The following is a 10,000-nucleotide window of genomic DNA, read 5'->3' as shown; positions in this document are numbered from 1 at the left end:
AAGCCACACCCTGTGTCAATGAGTGGCAGATGTTGAAAGCATCCTTAAATATTCATGAAAGTCACATACACACAAACATACACACACACACACACAAGCAGCTCTCATTAGCTCCTGTCTAGACATGATTTATCACCATGTGTTTACACTCCTCTGCCCTCCAAATGTGTTTACAGAGACAGGCGACTTCAAATACCTTCAGTGTGTGAGTGTGTGTGTGTGTGTGTGTGTGTGCAAAGGGTGCTTTGAGTGTTCAGTGTGTCATATGTGCCTTCAAGGGTGCCTATCCATATTGAGCAATCCTATAAGTGTGTGTGAGTGATGGTGCTGCCTTGTTGCATATGCCTACATGTATAGCTTTCTATTTTGTGTGTGTGTGTGTGTACGTGTGTTGACTGGTTGCAACTGCTTGCGTGTGGAGTGATTTTGTGTGTGTGTGTGTGTGTGTGTGTGTGTGTGTGTGTTGACTGGTTGCATCTGCTTGCATGTGGAGTGGTTTTGCATGTGTGTGTGTGTGAGCGCGGGTGTGTGTTTCTTTGTAAACCAGTCTTGGCTGACCATGACCTTTCCCTCTGACGTGTGGCAAAAAGTTCACCAAACCAGAACGCAACCACACACACTCCCCCACACAGCCTACTGTCTGGCGGGCTGTCTCTCACTTTCTCTCTCACACACACACACACACACACACACACACACACACACACACACACACACACACACACACACACACACTCTCTCTCACCCACTGTCTCAAATTCAAATTCAAGGGTGCTTTATTAGCATGGCTGTTTGAGTACAGTGTTGCCCAGGTCACACATAACACTGTACTATCACAAGGAAGAGAGAGAGATACAGCAATGTGGGTATAATATAAACATGTGAGCATCTCCCCCCCCCCCTCTCTCTCTCTCTATCTCTCTCTCTCTTTCTTTCTTTCTTTCTTTCTTTCTTTCTTTCTCTCTCCCCTCCCTTGCTCACTCAGTCACTCTCACACACACTAGTGAAACAGATTTTTCATAGAGGGCATGGCAAAGACATTCTTAACCACATTTACTATTCAGACAACGTAACACTTTACCATTTACCATGTGCATGCTGAAAGCCCTTTGTCTGTGTGTGTGTTTGTGTGTGTGTGTGTGTGTGTGTGTGTCTGTGCGTGTGCATCTGGAGTATGTGGTCTGCTGTTTGGACACGAAGAGGTAGCCTGAGTCACTCCTGACTAATAATATAGGCAGGTATCTCTGTTCACGCAACACATGCTCACACATGTGCACAACCCCCCCCCCCCCACACACACACTCACACACACACACACACACACACACATACAAAAAGCAGTGTTTGAGCAGGTGTACACCACTTGCTGTGGAGATCTTGACTAGGTAAGTGTAGAACTCTGGTAGCTGCCTATACTACTCCCAGACAACACTTGCTGGATAGCGAGACATATGTAGACATACATTCATTTTATACATAAATTAGAGGAACTATCATGGATGAAGGTCTGGAACAATGCTGTATCACATATGAATGCTGCATTAGTAGGTGTGTGTGTGTGTGTGTGACAGGGATGCATGCTTTGTACATAGGTGAATTTAACTTCTCTGCATACGTGATTGGGGACGACAATCGTCCTTACCTTTGTGCACCTCGTTTGTGCGTGTGCGCATGTGTGTGTTTGGTTAGTGGGGAATATAGGTCAACTCTGAGGTAGTGTGTGTGTGAATGCTCCAATTGCAGGTGTGTGTGGTCTGTTTTTTTTCTCACATTTGATTATGGCGGTTGTGTGTGTGTGTGTGTGTGTGTGTGTGTGTGTGTGTGTGGACAATATATATCTGTGTAGCTGTGAGGCCAGAGTCATGTAATATTGTGTGTGTTGGCAAGATCCACATTAGTAGGTGTAGGTGTGTGTGGTTAGTGAAGAGTTGAGGTCAACTCCGAGGTTGATTGTGTGTGTGTGTGTGTGTATGTACTCCAAATGCAAGTGTGTGGTCTGGGTTAGCACATTTTGGCTGGTGGCGGCAGTAGTGGTGTGTGTGTGTGTGTGTGTGTGTGTGTGAGAGAGATTATGGCTGGATGGGTTAGACTAGAGGAGTGTTAATACATCATAGGATTACAGGTAACTGTGACATTGTATCTGTGTAGCTCGTAGAGTCATGCCGTGTGGTGTGTGTGTGTGTGTGTGATGAGGTCATGTATCTGGTAAGAGCTAGCCAACTACATACTTAATAATATGTCAGAATTGTGTCTGTGTATAAAGGGAGACCAGTATGCCAATATGTATTCTCATGTGTGTGTTCAATCACTCTGCTTCAAATTAAGGAGATGATGACTGTGCAGAGCGTGTATTGGGTCATTGTCCTTAATAATATGGAGAGTGTGTGTGTGTGTGTGTGTGTGTGTGTGTGTGTGTGTGTGTTGATGGGGGTACAAGGTCAGTGTGTTTTATAGTATGGAAATGAATGGGTCTCCCCGTGCACACTGCACAGAGAATAAGTGAGGTGTCAAATTAGCTCTGGACAGGGAGAGCAGACACAAAGCGTGTTCGTGTGTGTGTGTGTGTGTGTGTGTGTGTGTGTGTGTGTGTGTGTGTGTGTGTGTGTGTGTGTGCGTGTGTGTGTTTGCTTGTCTATTCGCTCTGGGGTTGGGTGTGCATAGCCCAGCTGGTGCACAAACAATAGAAAAGTGAGCAAGAATGTGTGTCTCTCCCTCTCTCTCCCTCTCTCTTCCTCTCTCTCTCTCTCTCTCTCTCTCTCTTTTTTTGTGGGTGTGACTGGTGGGGGGGGGGGTGTTTTGATCCATACAATGGTTCAATAAAAGGGGTTTTAAAAGTCAAAAGTGTCTCTTCCCCCCACCCCCCCTCTCTCTCTCCTTCTCTCTCAACTTGATGTCTTACTTTTACACATGCTCCCATTTATGTTATTTTACACATGCTCCCATTTATGTTATTTACACATGCTCCCATTTATGTTCTTTATCTTTCTGCTTGTCTGTTTTCTCTCTTTTTCACACTGTCTGTCTGTCTTGTTCTCCTACCTTCTACTATCACCCCTCTTTCTCTCTTTTTCCCATCCATTGTCTCTCTCTCCCCCCCTCCCTCTCTCTCTCTCTCTCTCCCCCCTCCCTTTCTCTCTCTCTCTCCCCTCCCTCTCTCTCTCTTTTTCCCATCCACATTCTCTCTCTTTTTCCCCATCCACACTCTCTCTCTTTTTCCCATCCACATTCTCTCTCTTTTTCCCCATCCACATTCTCTCTCTTTTTCCCCATCCACACTCTCTCTCTTTTTCCTGTCCACTGTCTGTCTCTCCTCCACGTGTTTCTCTTCTCACCACACCATCTGTTCTCTCCTCCTTGTCGTTTGATCCTCTCTCTCCCCATCCAACACCCATCCCTTCTTCCCCACCTCTTTTTCTACCTCTGACTTGCCTCTCTTTATCTTTTGTTCTCTCTCTCTCAATTCAATAGAGCTTTATTGGCATGACCGAAATACAATTCATATTGCCAAAGCATCTCTTATTGTACAGGTAAACAAGAAAACAAAGACTGGACATCATGCATCATACAGTACTGCAACATCAGTGTGTGTGTGTGTCTGTCTCTCTCTCTCTCTCTCTCTCTGGTTCTATCCTCCCACACCTCTCTCTCTCTCTCTCTCCTTCTCTCTCTCTCTCTCTCCCTCTCTCTCCCTCTCTCTCCCTCTCTCTCCCCCTCTCTCTCTCTCTCTCTCTCTCTTTCTTTCTCTCTACTGACCTCAGTCTCCCTCCCCCTCTTTCTCACTCAATCTCTATCTGTATAGAAACCTTTAGTGTGTGTGTGTGTGTGTGTGTGTGTGTGTGTGTGTGTGATATGCCCTTTCTGCAGCAGAGCAGCAGATCTGATCTGCAGATGACATTGTGCCTGCCTCATTTGACCTTTGCATCTCAAAGGGTCATGCAGCAGGGTCATAATCAACCTTTAGAGCAGCTAAATATCAGAGTGCAGAGTGTCTGTGTGTGTGTGTGTGTGTGCATTTGTTTGTTTCTGTAAATTTCTTGTATTTTGGTTTATGTTTTTACTTATGTGTGTGTGTGTGTGTGTGTGTGTGTGTGTGTGTGTGTGTGTGTGTGTGTGTGTGTGTGTGTGTGTGTGTGTGTTTATTGCTGAAGTGTCCCTGGACTCACCCCTGTGGCATATTGCATGCATATTGTGATTGTTTTGGTGTTGTACTGGGCAAAGCTGTATAATGTGTTTTACTCATTTAGAAACACACCCGGTGTGTGTGGAGTTTGGCTGCCTATGTCTGTGTGTGTCTGGGTGTCTGTGTGATTAGACCAAAGCTTTGTGGAATTATGTGTGTGTGTGTGCTGTTCTTAGTGTGCCATAAAACCTAGTCATTACAGCGCCCTGCAGATGTCCAGTCTGCCCTGCCACAGACAGTCAGCCCATTTTAAGGTGGACACATCACATCTCATTCACTCCAACCTGGCTGAAGTAGATGGCTACACCTGTGCCACCTTAACAGAGTGTATGTCCCCTGTTCGTCCTTCAGGTGCGGGCATAGTCTGACCTCTTTACAGCCAAAGGTCAAATGTCACACACTGCCTGAATATGTTGGTGTCACCATGGAAACGTGTTAGGGTGCGGTGATGGCTTGTGTCTGCTCTCTATGAGAAGTCTCTAATGAGAACAGTGTTTATAAGTTATAAGTGTGTGTGTGTGTGTGTGTGTGTGTGTGTGTGTGGTCAGAACAAAAAGTTACTGAAATATCGTTCAGCTAGCATTCAGATACACAAGCGCGCACACACACACACACACACACAATAGCATTTTTACATCAGTTATAATGCAATATAAGTAGTCTCGTGTGTGTGTGTGTTGTTTTGATGGGTCATCCTTGTGTATGTGCTGAGTAAGTAATTTGTTTCAACTCTCTCAATAACATGGCTACAGGCCTATGAATAGCCTATGAGCCAACACTACAGATACACCACATGTGTGAGTGAATGTGTATGTGTGTGTGTGTGTGTGTGTGTGTGTGTGTATATATATATATATATGTATGTATGTATGTATGTATGTATGTATGTATGTATGTATGTATGTATGTATGTATGTGTGTGTGTGTGTGTGTGTGTGTGTGTGTGTGTGTGTGTGTGTGTGTGTGTGTGTGTGTGTGTGTGTGTGAGAGAGAGAGGAGAGATCGCAGGAGAGAAAGTGTGTGTGTGTGTATGTATGTATGAGAGAGAATGTGTGTGTGTGAGGAAAAAAAGTGTGTGTGTGTATGTGATAAAGAGAGAGAGTCTGTATGTGAATTTGATAAAGGGAAAGAGAGAGAGTTTATGTGTATGAGAGAGAGTCTGTAGAGAGAGAGTCTGTGTGTGATAGAGAGAGAAAGAGATAGTCTGATAGAGAGAGTTTGATAGAGAGAGTCTGATAGAGAGAGTTTGATAGAGAGAGAGAGTGTATGTATGAGAGAGAGTCTGATAGAGAGAGAGAGAGTGTGTATGAGAGAGAGTCTGTAGAGAGAGAGTATGTGTGTGATAGAGAAAGAGATAGTCTGATAGAGAGAGTTTGATAGAGAGAGTCTGATAGAGACAGTTTGATAGAGAGAGAGAGTGTATGTATGAGAGAGAGTCTGATAGAGAGAGAGAGAGTGTGTATGAGAGAGTCTGTAGAGAGAGAGTATGTGTGTGATAGAGAGAAAGAGAGAGTGAGTATGTGTGTGTGTGTGTGTGTGTGTGTGTGTGTGTGTGTGTGGAGGCCATAGTAATGACGAAAGAAGCCCTCTGCTGCTGACTCACTGTGTGTCCCTCTAACTGCTGGCCAAGTGTTTTCAAAAGACTAGCGTCTGTATTAATGACACATCCACCACCACAACCACCTCCACACACACACACACACACACACACACACACAGAGGGGGGTTGTTTTCTACAGAGAGTACCGCCTGTACTAATGACACATCCACCACTACCACTGTCTCCTCACAGACACACACACAAGAAAAGTATGAAACATCGTTGGCAGATGGTCTGTGTGTGTGTGTCAGAGAGAACAAGCTTTCTAAGCCTTTTCTCACCCTCCCTTGTTCTTAATCCAGACCCTGTTTGTGTGTGTGTGTGTGTGTTTGTGTGTGTGTGTGTGTGTGTGGTGCGGTGCCCATCCCACCTCACCTCACCTCAGCCACATCACTCAGCATCCTCTCCCAACAACAACAACCAACTTCCTCAATCTAACATAATTAAAGTGTATGTCCATTTTTCACTTTGCATTTGGAGAGTGTGTGTGTGTGTGTGTGTGTGTGTGTGTGTGTGTGTTCCTGTTCCTGTACTGGACATACACTGCTCTCCAAGAAAACACAGCTCTCGTGACACACTCCCGCGGTTTAGTGTGTGCGTGTGTTGTGTCTGCCTGTGCTGCTGATGCAAGGGCTCTAAATAGAAACTTGCTATGTGTGTGTGACTGTGTACCCGCTCATTTGTGTGTGTGTGGGGGGGGGGGGGGGGAGCTCTGGTGACACATGTACTTGGCCACACTGTGAGAACAGCCTTCTGTTTGACGTTAACTGGACACACCACTGTGTCGGCACCGAGAGTCGGGAACGCTGATTGAAGGGGTGTGTGTGGTGCCGCGGAGAGAGGGAGGGAATTTAGAACAGATTCGAGGGAGATATGGATGATATGGAGTCGGCCACCAGACTGCTTTGCTGAGTTCAGCGTTGTGATTCAGCTGTGAGTGGACGGCTGTTGTCTTCTCAGCTTGTCTTGGCTCTCTCAAAGCACTTTTTTGCGAGGAGGTTACTGAAAGTTCAAATTCTAAAACCGCACTAGTGTTAAATTAGAAGTGAGGGTGATTGGGTCATTTATTATTATTATTATTATTATTATTATTATTATTTATTTATGTATTTATTTATTTTTGCCAGGTGAACACTCTGCAGATGATTTGTCAACGTGTGTAATGGTTATTCTTTAAAAAATGAATAAATAAATAAACACATCGTTTTATGCGCAGTGATTTGTCTGCAAACGTTAACAGGTCTAGAAATGATCATTTCAACTGTATCCTGAGTTACCCTAAGCAGCGTGATTGGGCTACTGTGTCCAAGACAGATTAAAAATAGCCGACGAACGGAACTGTTGTCCCGAGTGACTGGCAGGTCACCAAGTCACGAGTTCACCTTTAGAGAGAGAGAGAGAGAAGCGGTCCCAGTATGAGACTAGAATCGGTGCCAGTTTGCGCTGTCAGGGAATTCCGGGGCCGTGAGGTGACGTCATGTGCAGGGGGCGGAGCGGCGGAACCAGAGCCAGCGTGTTGGTGTGTGTGTGCGCGGAGCGAGCATCATAGGTTGCGCGCAGAGCCAAGTGGCGTGTCCCTTTAAAACAGAGCAGTAGGCTACAGAGCAATTCGATCCCTGCCTACGGGAGCGAAAACAAGAGCCGCAGTGTATGGTAGAAAAATTACTGACTGAACGTCAACAAAAAACACTGGCAGCGAATTCTTGGATTGTTTGCTATGTGTTCGTTTATTCGCTCGATTCTATGAGAGCAGGATAATCACGGAAAGGACGATTTGGATGTACAGTTGTTGGCTAGGCTACAGCTCAGCCGGTATAGGAGCGTCGGTCGGACAAGCTGGGATATTGGCTGGCGAGAAAAAACTCCCGAAGCCTGGAACTTGAGGAACGCCGGGCAACGACTCCAACACAACCGGTATAAACTGGTGTATTTACACAATTCGTCGATTAATGTCGGATCACTATTTCGGGGACTGCAACGTTTTTTTGGGAAAAGCAGCTTTTCCTCGAAGTAACCCGGCTTCTCGAATTATTCGCATTGTGTTGATAAGGTGTTGAACTTAACCCATCGGCAAGGTGAAATGCAAGCGAATTTACGAAGTGGTTATTTGATCACACAACCATGATTAAATCACGTTCGTCTGATAGGATAATTTAAGCAGCGAACGTGAATGTAGCCTGTCCACAAATGCTGTTGTGTTGTGACATTGTAACGACGGTAGAATTAAGATTAGATTTTTGTTTTACTTTCAATCTACAGATTTTTGAGGAAGCTTGGGGGCAAGCAGCACGCAGAAGTTCCTTCAAAAAGTGTTTTCGTTTTGGACTGAAAAGGTAAGCATTCCATTATTTTGCCTTGAAATAAGTTGGTAAAAAGGACTAGGGACGGTAGACTAGCCTACGTCCCATTAACGTGTGTCTTTCTGGTGTTCTCGAGACTGAATTGTTTTCTGGGGGGAGGAGTGGACAGAAGACATCCATTCATTGAACGAGTTGTAATAAAACAGTTACCGAATGAATAGTAATAGTAGTAGTAGTAACATTCAGATGAAGCTGAATCCGGAAATGTAGTCACTTCACGCCGTCATGTTAACCCTTTTATTGCCATTATAGGCTATGGGGAGTTTTTTGTACAATGTAAAAGCTTAGCTATTAGGATAACAATAACCTCTCGTAAATAATGATGCGTATTGTTGGCACATATTAATACATTCTCTTTCAATGCCTATTGTCTATGTGCGCGGTGGTGAATTTAATAGCCCACACTGTCATAGGCTACAGTACAGCAACGGCATGGTATTTAAATCTCTCTCGCTAGTCTACTATTTCCAGTTCGGCACTTCAAATAGGAGCTACCCACGTGTACCCGTAGGAGGAAGGTGGAGGGGAGCGCTTGTGTAAGGCGATCCTGCGCCTTTGTCTGCGGGAGAGGGCAGGGGTGGGAGCGGTTATGGGCTGGGTCGGTGCTGGGGAGGCAGTCACATTAAGTGAATGGATTGCCTTTAGTCAGCCTGCACCCCCTCCACACACACAATGGGGCGGTCTGAAAAGAAATCATTTGCATCGTCTTGCCTGTCGGAGATGTGATGTGGGGGCGGGGTGTTTCTTAACCCGCTCCGTGTGCACTTTTCTTGGAACCTACTGGTGTTTTAGACGAGTTTGATATTATCTATTATTATTATACTTTTTTGGAATGGAAATATATAGAATCTCGTAATTTATTTTAAATGAGTTAAAGGTTTAGGCTTACCAATCACAGTTTATTCCGTGCGCCTTTAAGTAGACTCGGGTTTGTTTGGGCACGCATGAGTGCATTTCATAGGATCTTGGTTGCTTCGTCTGGATTTTATTGGTCCACCATAAACGCCCCTTATTGTGAGTAAATAGCGTTGCGGCCAGCCAGCATGTGGTCGGAAGAACTCTTTGAACGTCGACTTCCGATCAATTAGAGTGATTAACAGGGAAACCAGTGTGTTCCTTTGAAGTGGCGAGGCGTCGGAGATGTTTAAAGTTTGGAGAAGGAGTGTGTGTGACGACGCTGTTCAGTCAGGGAGCGTTTGAATCAGCCGCCCCCGGTGTTCCCGTGATCTGAATGGGAGTGAATGAAGAATCGCCGCCTCTTACCGCGTGACAGGAAAGCCCCGTTAAAGCTACACGCACCAAATAAAACTGGCGGATTAAAGATATATTTTTATGAAAGTATTGCTATTTCTGTTTGTTTTGGGGAGGGAGCTGTGGTGTTTGGCAGTTGTTTGTGTTTGGTGGGTTGGCGATTAAGTAACAGAGGGAGGTGTGTTTGTGTGCATGTCAAATCAGAAATGTCACATTGATAGATTTGTCAACAGAAGTGAAAATGATGTCAACTCAACAGGCAAATGTGTCTGTGTGTGTGTGGGGGGTAGAAAGGGAGAATTAGGACAGGGTGTGTTGTCTTGTAGGCCATGTTTAAGAAAGGCGTTTTTAAGGTGTGGTTCGGTTTCAGTGTAACAGTTAGGTAGGCCATTATAGGTCAGTAGGCTTCTTAGCTCTTTCAGGCCTACTCCTAATGAGTAGAGATTTAACTATACCTGTGTGTGTGTGTGTGTGTGTTCCTGTTTTTAGAACAGAAAGGACCTTTTTGATAATAAAACGCTGGTATTGCAGTCTTTGCACAGTGTGTTGTGTCCCATTGAGCTGTGGGCTACTGGAGAGGAACCTACTCAGCTGCCCTGGAACGGCCAG

General features: G+C 45.1%; 1 protein-coding gene across 1 annotated transcript in view; it reads left to right on the top strand.

Annotated features, from left to right (window-relative positions):
* kdm6ba (lysine (K)-specific demethylase 6B, a) overlaps window positions 1-10,000 on the top strand; it is a gene marked incomplete in the record, with an annotated part of 109,187 nt that overhangs the window by 69,816 nt on the left and 29,371 nt on the right. The window contains 1 exon segment of the mRNA XM_076288576.1: window positions 8,040-8,113.

This window comes from Alosa pseudoharengus, unplaced genomic scaffold, assembly GCF_046254945.1.
Source record: "Alosa pseudoharengus isolate Yale_2024_CS ecotype anadromous, Long Island Sound unplaced genomic scaffold, YU_APseudo_1.1 YU_APseudo_1.1_scf_17, whole genome shotgun sequence".
Lineage (NCBI taxonomy): Eukaryota > Metazoa > Chordata > Actinopteri > Clupeiformes > Clupeidae > Alosa > Alosa pseudoharengus.
Note: the sequence above shows the minus strand (reverse complement) of the source record. Positions and strands in the feature narration are given on the sequence as shown.